The sequence below is a fragment of the Pezoporus wallicus genome, unplaced genomic scaffold (assembly GCF_028554395.1).
Source record: "Pezoporus wallicus isolate ANWC-B61680 ecotype Strahan unplaced genomic scaffold, APGP_CSIRO_Pwel_v1 contig_6354, whole genome shotgun sequence".
Classification (NCBI taxonomy): domain Eukaryota; kingdom Metazoa; phylum Chordata; class Aves; order Psittaciformes; family Psittacidae; genus Pezoporus; species Pezoporus wallicus.
In genome coordinates this window covers 1,498,203-1,513,345 of record NW_026638688.1, presented here as the reverse complement: position 1 = coordinate 1,513,345, position 15,143 = coordinate 1,498,203, and the positions used below count along the sequence as shown (strand labels likewise).

The 15,143-nt window shown below is 47.0% G+C and overlaps 1 long non-coding RNA gene across 2 annotated transcripts in view; it reads right to left on the bottom strand.

Annotated features, from left to right (window-relative positions):
• LOC130600506 (uncharacterized) overlaps positions 1-15,143 on the bottom strand; it is a 48,595-nt gene that overhangs the window by 816 nt on the left and 32,636 nt on the right. The gene's annotated exons all lie outside the window — the stretch shown is intronic.

Here is a 15,143-nt window from a genome sequence, read left to right as displayed (position 1 = left end):
TGTCAGCAGCGGGAAGGAACACACAATCAATGATTGATTAGCAAATTGGCTATTGGGAGTGGCATGTAGCAGACACCAACAGTATCCCAGAGCTAAAACAAGGCCAGGGAAAGCCTTGTTTTTCAAGGAACATCTAGATCATGATCTGGCCCTTTTTTATCACCACTCAGTGCTTGGCAGAAGGGTAAAAAAAGCAATAAAACTTCAAGCAGGCAGTATGCAGCAAAGGACCTCAGCTCCTGTTTGTTTTCAGCTTGTCCTAAAATATCCAGTGTCTCAGCTGAACATACTTTAACTGTTCGTCACCAAGACCAACAGCAAAATTGCCTTTCCTGGTGGACTGCTGGGATTTCCCAGCCTGTGATCCCTTCCAGTGAATACAATCCAATCAGGGAAGGGATTGTATTCACTCTTTGTTTCCTAATGGAAAAGAAGGCTGTAATCCAACATTTGGACTATGGGAATGGAGCCCTCTGAAGAGGATTTAGTAAGTTTGCATAAAGGTTCTATTTGCACCTTGTGTGGGAGCTGGTCATACAGCTGAGGATGCCACATACCAGCTATTGCATGCGAGTACATCTGTACAAACATGGCTACCCTTTACATACAGTGTGAACCAAAAAGGAGATCTTCCCCTTTGCAGCACTGAAACAGGAAGCTCAGTGACAGACAGAGCGCTGGGGCCGGGGAACAGGGATGGAGCTGCTGCCTCAGGAATTCCCCCTTCGCTTCAGTAAGTCTATGCTTGTAGCAAGGTAAGCATCCTGCATTTGCAGTGTCCTTTTCCTTTCTCTCCATTCTGAATCTGTTATATGCAAACTAGATCTGCGCTGCTGCCTGTTCTACCATCCAGCTGCCTTTACTGCAGAGGTTCATCCCTGTGGGAGTTACTGGCTGTCCAGAATGTCTGTCCACTCATCACTGGCTCAGGACCAGATGCAGCATACAACTCTATCAGTGTCCAAATACTATATTTTTATCCTCTTGAATTCATTGCCGTACATGTTTGGTCCCATGGGGTGTTTGCCTGGTGTGCTGACATTAGGGAACACACTCTACCTTGTTAATTACAGCTGTTGGAGCCATGGAGCCTGCTTCCAAAGATGTAGGACAGAGATACATCCATGATTCACTCTGGCATTAACACTGCGCTACTTCCATGGAGCAGAAAAGTGGAAAGGACCTTCCAGGTCATCAAGTTCATCTGCCTGTCTTCACTAGTAACCACATCACTGGATCAATTAGGAGATGTTTGATTGGCCTATCACAGCTAATGGGCTCCTCAGTCTGACAGAGGAATAACAGGATCCAAAGGCTAGAAGCCAAAACTAGCGAGATCAGGCTGGAAACAAGGGGTGACCATTTAACGGTGCCTGAATCTGTGAGGGAGAAAAGCAGTCCAGAGCATCCCACATCACAGGCAAGTTTTCATCTAGTCTGAATGTTTTGTTAAGACAATTTTATCCCCTGGCTTTCTGCCCCAAATCCAGAAGTCCCTGGGAATCTCTGGACTGCTGCTACATGGTTTGTGAGAGGTAACAGAGAGGAGTTGCCATCACTATATAATAATGCACTTAGTGGGACTTTCTATTTTGCATCTGCCCTGTGAGACGTCTAGAGGAATCCACAAACTGAAAGAAAAGGTTAAAAAAAATAAATCACTGCTTAAAGTGAGACAAGAATTAACTCAAAACAATCCTCTGGCTGCAGCCAGCTGGTTTAAATCCCACCCTAAGAGCTACATTCATCATCACGTTTACAAAAGCAAGCAGTTAAATGTAATTTAGCATTTGTTTTCAAGGTATGGCATCAAATAAAATTGAAAAATGCCATATCCACATGCCCTAGGCATTTTCCCACATGCTTTTGAAGATGCTCTCCTAGAGATTAGACTGACATCTAAGATAATTAACATACCTTCAGGACGGAGATTTAATTAATAACAAATAAATAAGTCTCTCATTTACTAAGAGACCTGGACAACTTTTGTTGTAATATTTTCTGACTGAACACACACACTGCACCACAGTTATAGTGGTACTAGTACCCACTTTGTGGACACCATCAATTCCGGGGGTGGAGGGGAGGGAAGAAAAGTTCAGGTGAAGTTAAAAAACTTTCAGGCCCACTGTGAGGTTTTGCTTCATTCTTGAGCTTTTCTACACTCCACAAAAAATCAAAATATCTCACTTTTAAATTATGCAAATCACCGCAACAATGACTGCAAGTCACTGCAGCATTGCAGAAACATTCAAAATTAACACTTGCATCGCATGTGGTTCTGTTTCACATTTGTGTGGGATGCTTAGACTATGTGATTTAGTGCAACTGCCCAGAATTCACAGACCATTTCTCACAAAGGATGCTGCATTTGCGGTGAGAACGTAACGGAAGGGATTTTGAATCACTAAGTGACAGGCTATTACTTCATCTTGCCATGGAGCAACAGAACAAACAGTTAAGTTCTTTTCAGGAATGGAGGTACCCTGGAGGACACCAGCTTCTTGTTGGTATTTGTAGGACCTCTCAGAAAGCAGCTTTGGAAAGGTGTAAAGATCCTATGAAAAGAAAAAAAGTCTAAGTGTTTATACTTGATTATAGCACTGTTCCAGCGAATAAATTACTCAGTCTTTCCCTGTTTAGTGGATGCTTGAAACCCCCTTTCAGAGGATTATCCCATTCAATCTATCTTGATGGGATCACAAGGCCTGAGCAGAGGATTCATGCTGAGGATTTGAGCTGCATTTGACTTGTTGCACATACTCAGCTGGGCAGGGCTGGTCCTGACCAGATCACTCAGGTCTACACATTGGGAAGGGCACCCATGGACCTTAAAGTGCCAAGTCTTGCTACAAGAACAGGCAAAACAGACATCTGCTGGGACCAGAGAGATAGCAGCGACACATTCAAGAGCACCATGGAGCACTCATGCAGACCAGCAGCTCCAAAAAACTAAGGAGGAGGGAGGGGTATTCTTTCATATTAAGGATATGCCTCTGAAAAACAGTTATTTCTGTCAATAGGATGAAAAAGGTCAGTGCAATGGAAACAGACAACTGAGGACCAGAGCATCAATTGTCCGCTGGATGCTAACAGGGTGGTCTCACATCTGGACTGCCCCCTACTCTGAGCTGGGGAAGAACTCATGGTGTGGTCCACATGGTCACCACCAATGCGGGATGGAGAGAACAATCTTCAAGGCAAGATTTAGCTAGTAGCTACGGGGCTAAAGGCCAGGATCAACTCAGTAACAGAAATGCTTCCTCTAATGCCGTATAATGAAATCCAGAGTCATTGCAAGGTTCAGAGTATAGTACCTTGAAGTCAGGCTTGAATAGGTAGAACCTATACAGTAAAGATCCAAGTACTAAATCTACATGAAAATGGATCAAGGCTACTGGCACATAAAAAAGGTCTTTTAAACTAAATATTGTGGGAAAACCAACAGTTTGACAAGACATGTGGTTTGGGAAAATGTGGTCTCCAGTGGAGAAGTCATGAAAATTTTGTATCTTTGAATAAAAGGATAGGAGAGAAGCCAAAAATCAGTCAGGGAGAGAACAGCAGCCTGCAGCCCCAACAGACATCCCTCTCTGGCCTGCAGAGAGAAAGAGAACAGAACAAGACACCATATGTGCACTTCTATCCAAGCACCAAGGGTTTAAAAGCAAGGTGAATGAACAGCAGTGCCCTGTTTTCAGGTGGGGCTATTCACATAACCAGCACCTCAGAGATCTGGTGGAGGGAATATAAGCAGCAGAACATGGTAATAAGTGGGTACAAATTATATAGGAATGAGAGTAGGCTGTGCAGGTGGAGGAGCTGAGCACCAAGGAACTGTGTATTAAGGTATACATTAAGGTAAGCTCAAAGAGCACAACCGACCTAACTGTATCAACAAGTGCCATAGAGTCCCCAGGATTGCAGTCCCATGCCCAGACATTAGAGCATTAGAGTTACTCCATCATCCACCCATCCAGAACAGGGCAACTGCAAAACCTTAAGGGAGAGGAGTGAGGCTCTGATGGATATAAAAGAAGACAAGCACAAACAACAGAAGATGCCTGTCTCCATTTACAGATGGGATAACTGACAGCAGTGAAGATGTCTACATTTAAGACAGGAAGCTACTGCTCCCTCCAGCAGTAATTTATGACATCTGAAGCAGAGAGCCTCTTTTTAAACACATCCTGAGCAGCACGCAGGAACTAGGGGATTTGATTTAAGTTATATTGCCTGTGGTTCTTTGCACCCTAAAACTGACAATCTTGAAGGTAGCCTTGCAAACCTGCTACTCAAAGTTTAACTTGGGGAGGGAGTCACCGAAAAGCACAGACACTTTTAAAGTTAAAAAGGAAAAACCAATAAGGAAAAAACACACCCAAGAGATGGGAAAAGTCATTAGAGTTGGCATGCACCTCTTAACAGGGAAAAAAAATAGGGTAAAGCTTAAAGTAGGTCTATTAACAGTAAAATGATGTTTTCTAAGTAGAAGCACTGTCCAAATAATAAAAACATAAAAACAAAGACTAAAGTGTAAGATCTGCAACTATGCAAAAATACACAAAAGATCTGAGCAGAATTTTCCAAGTCACAGTCACTAATAACAAAATACATTGAAGAATCCGTGATCACAGGGCTAAGGGAATCTCAAAGGAAGGTAGCGCCATGGTAGAAAGTCTAAATTAACTCTTATTCACAATAAACTGATAAATCCTGGTGACGCAGAGCAACAGTCAGGGATTAAACTCCCCCTGCAGCACTAAAGGGGCTCAAACACGCCATCACCCAGCACAAGCTCTACAGTGCACTTTTGGGGGAGAGGAGGGAAAGCTCATATAAACAGAGTAATGAAGTACACAGAAGTGGAAGACTGGGGAAGACTCATCACAGGTTTTGGGGAGGCAAAAAAAGAGTCTTTTCTCCAGCTCAGAGTGGAGGGCAGTCCAGACGTGAAACTGCACTGTTGGCATCCAGCAGTCCCTTACAGTGCCCCCAAGTGTGGGCAAGCAATGGTACTGCTTGACACAATGACCTTTTGTTTCTAATGAACCCATTTCAAGATCCTTCCTCTAAAGGCTTCTGAAGAACACAAGGGACCATAAAGAAGCAGCTTCTTTGATTTAAAAATGGTTAAAATTGAGAGCAGTCACAAGAGGTGGAGGCGAGACCCGACAGGAATTTCTGTAGCTCAGCTTTTTGTAAATGACTCTGAAAAGGCAATTAGCAAAGGGACAAATGGAATGATTCAGAAGAGTTCAAACCTGCAGGTCAACTGAGAGAAAAGCACAAGTCACTCATGACACAGTGGCTGGACAAGAAAGTGGCAGACATTTCAATACTGAAACACAGAGACAGGGGAAAAGGCCAGCTGTATTATACCTGCATACACAGCTCTACATTAGCCATCACTGGCAGGGGGCATATTAAGGAAACATTGTGGATAAGGTCACAAATAAATGTCACCTCATTGTTAAGCAGCAATCAGAAAGGTTTAGCACCTGATAAGAGCTGTTAAGAACCAGAGACAGGCTAAAACAAATCATTTCTATCATGCGGCTGTACAACTGCTGGGTCTGCTCAGCTGCATCATTCTGCACAGTTGCTGCACCATGGCCTTCATCATTATCACAACAGGGATGTAGGGAACTAGACAGGGCACAGGCATTCTCCCTCTCCTGGCAAGAGAGGGCAGAAATAGGAAGGGCTTTTGTCTAAACTCACAGCAACTCCCGTAGTGTAAAACAGGCTACAAAGGAAGGGTATGGTTAAGGCAGAGTCCACAAAATCAGGAGTGACCAAGAGAAAATGAACAGTAGATGTTGTTCGGGATTACTCATAGCACTAGAATTAAGGGATACTAAATAAATTATCCTACAGTAGGCTTAAATAAACAAACGGAAGTTTTTTTTCCACTTCCCATACAATCTAATTGCATTGTGGAACTCATCGCCCCGGGATGTTGTGGATGCCGAACACATCAAGGGAGTCAAAAAGTCAATTAAACACATTCATGGACTGGTCCATCAGTGGCTATTAAACATGATTATGGAGATGCAGCCTCTGGCTGACAAGTCCCTAAGCCACATGAAGGTTTATCATAGGAAGAATTACTTTGTGCTCGCCCTGTTTATTTCCTTCAGGATCCAGAGCCAACCATGGTCAGACCCAGGGCCCAGGTACAGAAATTATCCCAAGATTGTGCAGGCTCTAGGAGTTCATGTAGACATTCTCAGGCCTCAGCACATGCCAGTTCTGGTCTAGAGATCTGGACTGCTTCTTTGTCCTTGTCCCGAACTGACACTAAACCTTCTGAAAACAGGGTGGATTGCCAACATCTTGGGCTAAAATTTTGGGTTTTAAACCTCAGAAGAGTCCTAGGACATGAAATCCAAAAATCACACCCAGATGTCAGCCCTTTGTTTGGATGTCATGATTTATATTTCAAGTGACACTTCCTCTTCTGTCTCCCTAACAATGACAAAACAAAGAGCTATAAACAAATCCTGGCTCCAGATGCTCCTTTGCCCTCATTAGTGACCAGCTTGGCTAATGCTGTTTCATCAGCCCTTTGTTTCAGGGTGGCAAGCCAACATCAGCAAGTCGAGGACACTTTGATGGGCTCCCCCCCTTGGGATGCAACAAATTCCCAGGACACTCCTGCCCAACACTCACTACAATAACAAGCATGGGGCTGAATTACTGCCCTCGACAATGTTTGGTACATGGAAAAACTTGTGTTTGCTAATTACCACGATTGCTCCATATAAATCACCCGCAGGCAGCCACATGCAACCCCGGTAAGCCACAGCCCTGGCCCTCGGCAGCCTGCAGCAGCAGCACAGGTAGGGATGATGTTTCCTCTCTTTGAAGAGCCTCCCCAGCATCAGAGGTGTCCCACCCACTTGCCAGATCTATTCCTAGACATATCCGTTTCTATTTATTTTCCCACTAACTGTTACACTGGTGCAAAGAGACAAGGTTGAGAATCGGTCAGGCCAGACACATAAGTATGCTACAAAACAAAGATTTTTCCCTCTTCCTTTGAAGCCTACTATCCATTATTTTTGATAAGAGGTGCAGCAGATTTATTTCTCTGGTTTGAGCACTCCTAAGCCTCTTTCCTAAGCCTGGCAGCAAGAACCTCAAAGCAGATGCCAAACCCTGCAATCTTTTTATGTATGGTAGAAATAATCCCTTTGCCTGCTGCCTGGGGGAGCTGAACCCTGACGTTCACACAAACTGTGATGGACTGGCACTCAGGAGCTGAAACAGAGGCAGCAGCAGGGTCTCTTCTCCCTACAGAGCACCTTTTCTCTGCAGCCAACCAACAACCACACACTTTGCTTTTGTTTAAGCTCCACCCAGAGTCTCATACTGAGGTTGGAAACAGATACACAGCTCTGATCCCAGAGCCCATCAGACCTCCCCAAGCCAGGTCTCCACAGGGAGATTTGGGCAGTTTTCTCCCTGCAGAGGATCCTTTTCTCTTCCTCCTCCTGCAGCTTCATTTCTACCTTTAGAAACATTATGAATTGAAGCATAGAGCCCAAAGTAACCTTTGTAAGAGGGTAATGCAGCCTCCAAAGCCACCCGTGGTTCCAGATAAACATGAGCCAATCTAACAAGTTCCTTTTGGCTGGCTGGCTGCCTTGAACTGATGAAGTCAAACTGCACGAGTCACAACAGCATAGCCAAATCCCAAGTACCAGCATAATTGCCAACATTTTGAACCAGAACAAGCTGCAAGGGCAGAGGGAAGCTAATAGGAAAAGGAGTAAGTCAAGGGGAAATACTTGGCACTTCACTTTTGGCAGGGAGGAGCTGTTCGACTTTTGCTGTGGAGGAATAAGGAGGAGCAAGAGAGGGAAGATCCACTTTCACTTCACTCCCAGGATGCCCAAGGACTTTCACATTCCTGCACAGAGAATAGCTGCTGTAAGTCCTTACATTTCATAATGATAGATTCCTCATTTAAAAATAAATCAGTGCAGCCTGGGATGCATGCCAACACATTTCCCCAGTTTTCCCACATCCTACATTTTAAAGGCAGCTGATGAGTTCCATCCTTCCTGATCCCTCATCCTTCCTTTAATAACTCCCCATGTTCCCATAAAAAAAACCCGATGTATTGCCCTCCTCACCTTTACATTTCCCCAGACCTGCAGCCCCCTGCTTTGGCTGCTCTTGTTCAGTTTTGCATCACATTGCATTACTGTTTCAGCAGCACTAGCAATCTTTGAAATTCTTTTGGTAACTTCTACCATAGACATCACCACTGAACCCTTTATGCACCAGGTCTAAAAAAACACCTCTACTGAGTTTATCTCCAAAAATGCAGACAACCTTCAGGTTGATATTGTTCTCCAAAACTTACCTAAAGGGACCCAAGGTTTGCAAACAGGGTGCTCAAACACACCATGCTGTGCAACATGGGGGCTATCAAACCTGGGATCTCATTACACCATCTGCCTCCCACTTGGGGTTACGTTCCCATGCCATATCTTGGTTCAAATTAGACTGGAAGTTCATGATGCCAGTGGCAGTGGCACACTGTGGCACCACTTCAGCAAACAGGATCAATAAGCAAGACTAAAGACAGCTCTCAAGCACAAAAAAAAAACAAAGAGGAACATCCACAGGCGTAGGAAAATCTGTGCCCCTGCCCTGAATAAAGAACAACTCTCAAGATGCTTGAATAACTTCAGAATATCCATGAACCTGACTCCTCTGTCATGAACTTCCTTTTTCACTTCTAGCCTCAACACTTCACAAATTACATGAACCTAAGTGAAAAGATGCTTTGCAGTCTGAGATTTGTTTTTTTTAATGTTGTTTTATCAGCACAGCTCAAAGATTTGACTGGTCCATTCAAACTGGGTCATTTGCGTTGCAGACAACAGGGCACACTCAGCAAGCAGGGATACAAGGATTTTAAGTAGTGAGAAAATAAACAACCTGTTCTTTGTCAGCAGACTGCTCTGTGGCAGCCCAGAATCTCACACTCCGCAAAGCCTGCTTTCACCAATGCCTTACTCCCCTGACTTCTGTTGCAGGACTTACCTTTGCACTTAAGCTATCCCTCCCATGATAACGCTAATGGGGAGGTGCTATCTGATCAGCTTTCCAGCTAATTACACCCAGAGCCACAGGTGCTGCCCTTCCATTAGGGCATACAAAGACCTGCCATTTATATAACTGCCCATCATCTCCCAGGGTCTTTAAAACAACTGAATCATTGAAGAAGCCAACCTGGGAGTCTGTTTTTTATCAGCTGGGCTGTAGGGAACGGAGTTATTTGCCACTGGCTGCCAAACAAGTCAGTGGTTAAGGTAAGACATTTGTCTTCCCTGGAGCCGAGGCAGGAGTTCAGTCCACTATCCCCCATCATCTCCCCACACTCATCAGCTCAGGTCCATAATAACTGCAGTGAGGCTTGGGAGGTGAGGTACAGCTTACATTCCACAGCTACTTCACCCTGCTACAACAGAGACAGTTTCATCCCTTTTCACTGGACATGATTTCTGTAACAAGAAGCTTTCAGTAATAGAAATTCCCAGCCCAAAAATTGTAATTCTAATAGATCAGGTGCACAACAGAGATCACTGCTTCCCAGGAGGCCTTAACTCCTTTTCCCCCCTGCCCACCATTCCTAAAAACCATAATCTCTAGAGGTCCACCTTTCCCAGACCTAGCATATGACCACTGGATTTTCCTTCTACAGGAACTGCTGAGACCAAAAATAAAGCCCAAGAACTGGTTCTGGTGATTTTGTATAAGCAGGCATAGTGGGACTACCCTATGGCACTACTACTTTCAGAGCAGCTCGTCGTTGGACAGCATTGCTGTCACTGGCAATACAGACCTCCAGAGAAGGTGGCTCTCAGGGTTGCAGGGTTGCCATGCCCACAGAGGTGGGCACACTTATTCACAGAACACAACAGCACTGGAAAGCAGAGCTGTCATTCCATGGGAAATCCCCAGCTTCAGACAGGATTAGCTTTGCTCCTTTAATCATTCTCCATCCAACTGGTGCTCAGGACAAGGGGACTCGCAGGCAAAGCTTTAGCCTCCCCCTCTTACCCTTTGGTTGCAGCAGCAGTTACAAAGACCCACAAATGAGACCACCATATTTGCATGCCATTTAACTTGGCACTACAGTTTTCCTGCTAACAGGAAGGGTTCCTCCAGCTGGGTGGGGTAGGGCTATCCAGGAACAAAACCCTTTTGTACAGAAAAGGAGGAAGAAGTTAGTTGCCTCCTGCCTCATCCCAGAGCTTTGGAGTGAAGGCGCTTATGGCAACAGCAAACAAGTGCTCAGCAGCACTGCAGTGATGTGGTTTAAGAAGAAAATAAACTTCTGAGCATGGAGCTAAGCAGGCCCGAGGCAGTAATGGGTACATGATGAATAATAAACCCATCTAAGCAACAAGCATGAGTCAAGCCCAGATGAAGAGTTCCTCATATTTCCCCCCTGCTTTCGGCTGTTCCTTGGAAAACCCATATGTTTTATGGATACCCTCATAATGCAAACATTTGGCTGCTTTCTTGAACAAACCTTGGAGAGCCCAAAACTGGGTGTGTGGGCTGAGTCCTCAGCAGGGTACAGTAACCAAAGCAGAAAGAAACCTCCTCCGGGGCTGCTACAGCATTTGGAATGGGGGAAGTGGAACAGAAATCTTTGTAAAAAAGCTATTTACATCTGTTTGACCCTTGTAAGACAGGTCCCCAGGCTCTTCCCCACTTGGAGGCATTTGGATCACAGGCTGCAGCAGCAGTTTGATCCTTCCCAGGGGAAAGGAGTGCATAGAAGCCACAGGTAACCTCCAAGCCGCATAGACAACCTGTGGGGAGCAGTGGGTGCAGGCATAGGGGTCCCATCTGCTTTGCAAGTGTGGATGGGGACCACAGCAGGCTCCCTGCAAGGACCAGGGTGCTGTCCGCTGCACTGCCTCTTGGCTCACAGTCCCACATTTGCAGGAGAAGCCAATGAAAGTGAAAGATACCTGCACCTTGCTCCAGACTCCACCTTGCCACCCCAGCCTTCCCCGACAGGCTGCTCCTCCCTGGGAAACTACTCATCTTCTCCCACTCGGATCCCTTGATCTGCTTGCCAAAGCCCAGCCTGGTCCAGAAGGGTCTGGCTGCTCAGATACCAACAGTCACTGCAGGGCTGCAGCTCAGCTCTGGGTTACCACAGGGCTTCTTTGCTTTGTCCCAGATGCCCATTGGAGGGTTCACCCATCCCAGTACCACCTGCTTGGCACAGTCCTGAGAAAGCCAATCCCATGAGGTACACAGAAGGGGGTGTCCTGGGTTCAGCTTATACCACAACAGCAGGTCCCATGTACTAAAAACAGTAGAGTACAAAACAAACACTTCCGCTGTTGCTGAAACTACTGTGGATGCACACAAGTGAACAACACATCCAGCAGCCAGGCACAGCCCTGAGCAGATCCTGCTGCTGGTTTGAAGCCAGGCTTACACAGCTCACTGCTCCAGCTGGCCTCCACATTTGCTACCCCATCCTTCCTTACCCAGAGGCCAGCACCATCTCCAGTTTTCCCTGCATCACAAGAGGGACAAAAACAGGACTGTGAAGTTTGTCTGCTTGCTAGACCACAAACAGTGGAGAAATGGGACAAGAAGGGCAGACTGGCAGGGTCCTACATCCAGCAGACCACCAGCAACTTTGTGCTATTGGAGGCAGACAACAGGGTCCACAAGAGGTAGCAGGTAAATGTGACCCACCTCCACATGCTTTGCCCTTCCAGAAGGGACGTTTCAAGTGTGGTCTCATTCAGGACAGCACTGACAGGGTGTGACAGGAAGCTCTGCTGCTGGCTTCTGTCACTACTCCTCATCCCACAGGATGAAGTCTTGCCCTGTCCACTACTTCAGCAAGTGAGAAAATAGAATTTGGCCCCCTCTTCCACTGTGAATGCCCTGCAGCACACTGACAATGCATGGCACATGGAGGGCTTGCCTTAAGGGCCAGCACACAGACCCCAGGAGTCCTCTGCCATAAACCCAAAGCCTTGTCCACCCCATGGCAGGAAACAGGACACCCCGTTGTGGCTGGGGCTCCCCACCAGGCTCAGCCAGCACCATGAGCTGCCAGGCAAACAGTGCCTCCTCCTCCTTCAGCCTGTTGAGTAACCACACCAGTGGGTGGACACACACCCAGGCTAAACACAGCTCCGGTCCCACCGCCCCCACCCGCCGTGGCTTATACCCAGGTCTCCAAACACATTCTTGCTTTGGGTGCGCAGGTTCTCACGCTCCTCCCCAGGACGGAGCCCGCCTTGCTCAACCCCGCTCTAACTCCGGTTTCCCCTACGCTGAACCCGGAACCAGATTCCACTCATCACAAAACGTGCTGGCTCTTCTTGCCCACACAGCTCTGCCCAAAGGAAGAGGAGGATGCGATGCTGCCACTTCTATAACAAGAACTGGCCAGCACCTTGCCATTTGGACTGCAGCATGATGGCCTGTCCCCCCAAGCAGGGGTGCAGGCTGGCTCAGGACTTAATGGGGAGGGAAAGGTCTCGGTGTTGCAATTGCCGTTCTCTCTAATCCCTGTATTTGACTGCCTCTGAACACAGGTCAAGTCGTGAGGCGCCCGACATCTGAAGGACAGAGGGCTTAAGACTCACAATGCCTACTCAGCACAGCCTTTACCTCCACATGACACATCCAGCTTTTGCAATCCAGGTTTAGCACTCATCTGCCCTATTTCAACTTCAAAGCACTTCATAAACATTAACCAATTAATCCTCTCACCACCCTCAGAGGGAGGTGAGCATCTTTATTTTTATCCATTTCCCCATCAGTGAGAAGGAGAGAGTTAAGTGCCTCTCCCAAGGCCATCCTAGCTGACTCCCAGCTGACTGCACTTGACTCCCAGCCCCAGGCTGAGGCCGTCAGAAGAGCACAAGCAGTACACCCCAGACAGTGGAAATGCAGCAGAAAGAGCCACAGCCACCTAAGCAGAGCTGTCACCAAGCACCTTTTTCTCTGTGCCACACAGGACTTGGCTACTTGAGTACTTCATGTTCATCAATGACCTGCAAGAAAAATGATCCAAGACAACTAAGACAGAGCAGGCCACTGACACACAGCAACCAGGACCAGCTGAAGAGCTATATGCACATACACAATAAATGCTTTTAACAGGCCTGTAAAAAGTCCTACATCTTGCAATAAAAAGCAGAGGCTGGTGAGGATGATACCAGAGCGTGGCAATAAACTTTGATGTGACTGGAGCTAGAGAGACAACTGAAACACAAAATAAGCTACTGGCAGTGCTTAGCTTTTGCTATAAACTGGGGCAGAATATTCCGGCTCATTCTGCACGTGAAATCACACATCTCCTCCAGCTCAAGCACAGCTTGGTTTAGGGAACACCGCAACCCTCTGAGGCATTAGTGAGGGCAGGGAGCTGGGAAGGGATGCTGGCCTTTGACTGGGAGACTGCAGGAAGTCAGCATGTGTCACACCAGGGTGGTGGCACCTCACTCAAGGTGTGGGACATGTCACCAGGAGAGATGCTCCCCCTCAGCTATCCTTCACATCAGTCAAGACTCACTCAAACGCTGCCAAGCAAGCGGCATAGCACCCACATTCACCAGGTCCATCATGTACCTCCAAGGTGTAACCAGCCAAAAAAATATTTTGTCACCCAAAATTACTTGTACTTTGATGAAGACCTGAGCTGCACTCCTCCATCACCACACAGGCAGGCAGAACTGCCATGCACATACACTCAGTAGAAGAGAGGGAAACACCTTGGTCCCCACCAGCCCTGAGAGACAGCAGGCTGTGAAGAGAGAAAACAGGGTGCCCACATGCACAAGGAAGGGTTGCACACCAGCACCAAACCCCACCATCAGCAAGGGTTGCGTTTATCATAGCCTCACAGATTCCACTACTCGGGACAAGGGGCCTCCTGAGCTGCAGGAGTGCTCCGGCTCTTCCACAGCTGCCTGAGACAGACCAGGCAGGGCTGGGAGGTTGCTCCCAGCTCCCTTTCACTTCAGCATCCATTTCTATCCCCAGGGTTCCTTGGAGCATGCAAGTGAAAGTCTGCCTGCTTTTGCAACACCACGACGCAGAGTGGGACTCCTGCTCCTCCTCCTCCGCCTCTCCGGTGGCGGGGAGAACCCACAATTGCAGGGTTTACAAGGAAGCGCCGCTTCATTTTTCTCACCGTTTCCAATGGCTGTGGCTCAGAGCTAACTGCTGACAATTATTCATTACCACTCATCCTGAGGTCCCAAATTGCTCACTAAATCCTATGAAGATGCAGGGATCCCAAACCCCTTTGAATGGAGAGGGACAGCCTTTAAATAAAGCTCTGCAACGTCAGATCAGTACTGGAAAGAGCTGAAATCAGTCCAGCATCTCTCTCTGAAGCAGCAGGAGAATTTCAGGCAGACGAAATGCAATTCTCTAACTGCAGTTATTAGAGGCAGCGGGGGTAGGAGCCTTACTTCTGTTACAGATACAGTACCATCCCAAGGGAATGCTTTTCTTAGCATCAAGATTCAGTCTGAGCACCCATTTAAAACAGTACAAAATGTGCCTTAAATTCCTTTCTAAGCACAGACCTCAAGTCAAAGTAATACTTTAAAATGCCAGACTTACAACATATGGAGGGGGAGTCACATCTTTACCTATAATATGGTTGGAAATGGGCCCTGGGGAGGGGAGGGCAGAGGTATGGCTCCCCCAGGAGCACCCCAAGGTGCAGGGAAAGCCTGGGGCTGGCTCACAGCAGACAGTGCCATCTACTGACACCCAGTCCCCTTCCCATCCCTCCTGATAGGGCCTCATGCACCTTCCCAGCTCAATTACCTCTCATGTGCTAGTCAGACCCCAAAAGCAGCAGTAATTCTGTATAATATTCTTGGATGCTCATTGTGCCATTCGCCCTTTCCATGTGGTTGTGTGGGGCAGACACTGAGCTGCTGGACGACCCACTGTGTGGCCATCAGTGTAGCATGAGATTTTCCACCACATGCCAAGACTGCTCTTCAATGATAAAGGCTGTGGGGTTTAGGCTGACCCCATAGTGAAGCAATCTCCTCACAAAAGCCTTACAAACTCCTTCTGGCACCATTTGCAGCATGGTCCGAAACAGA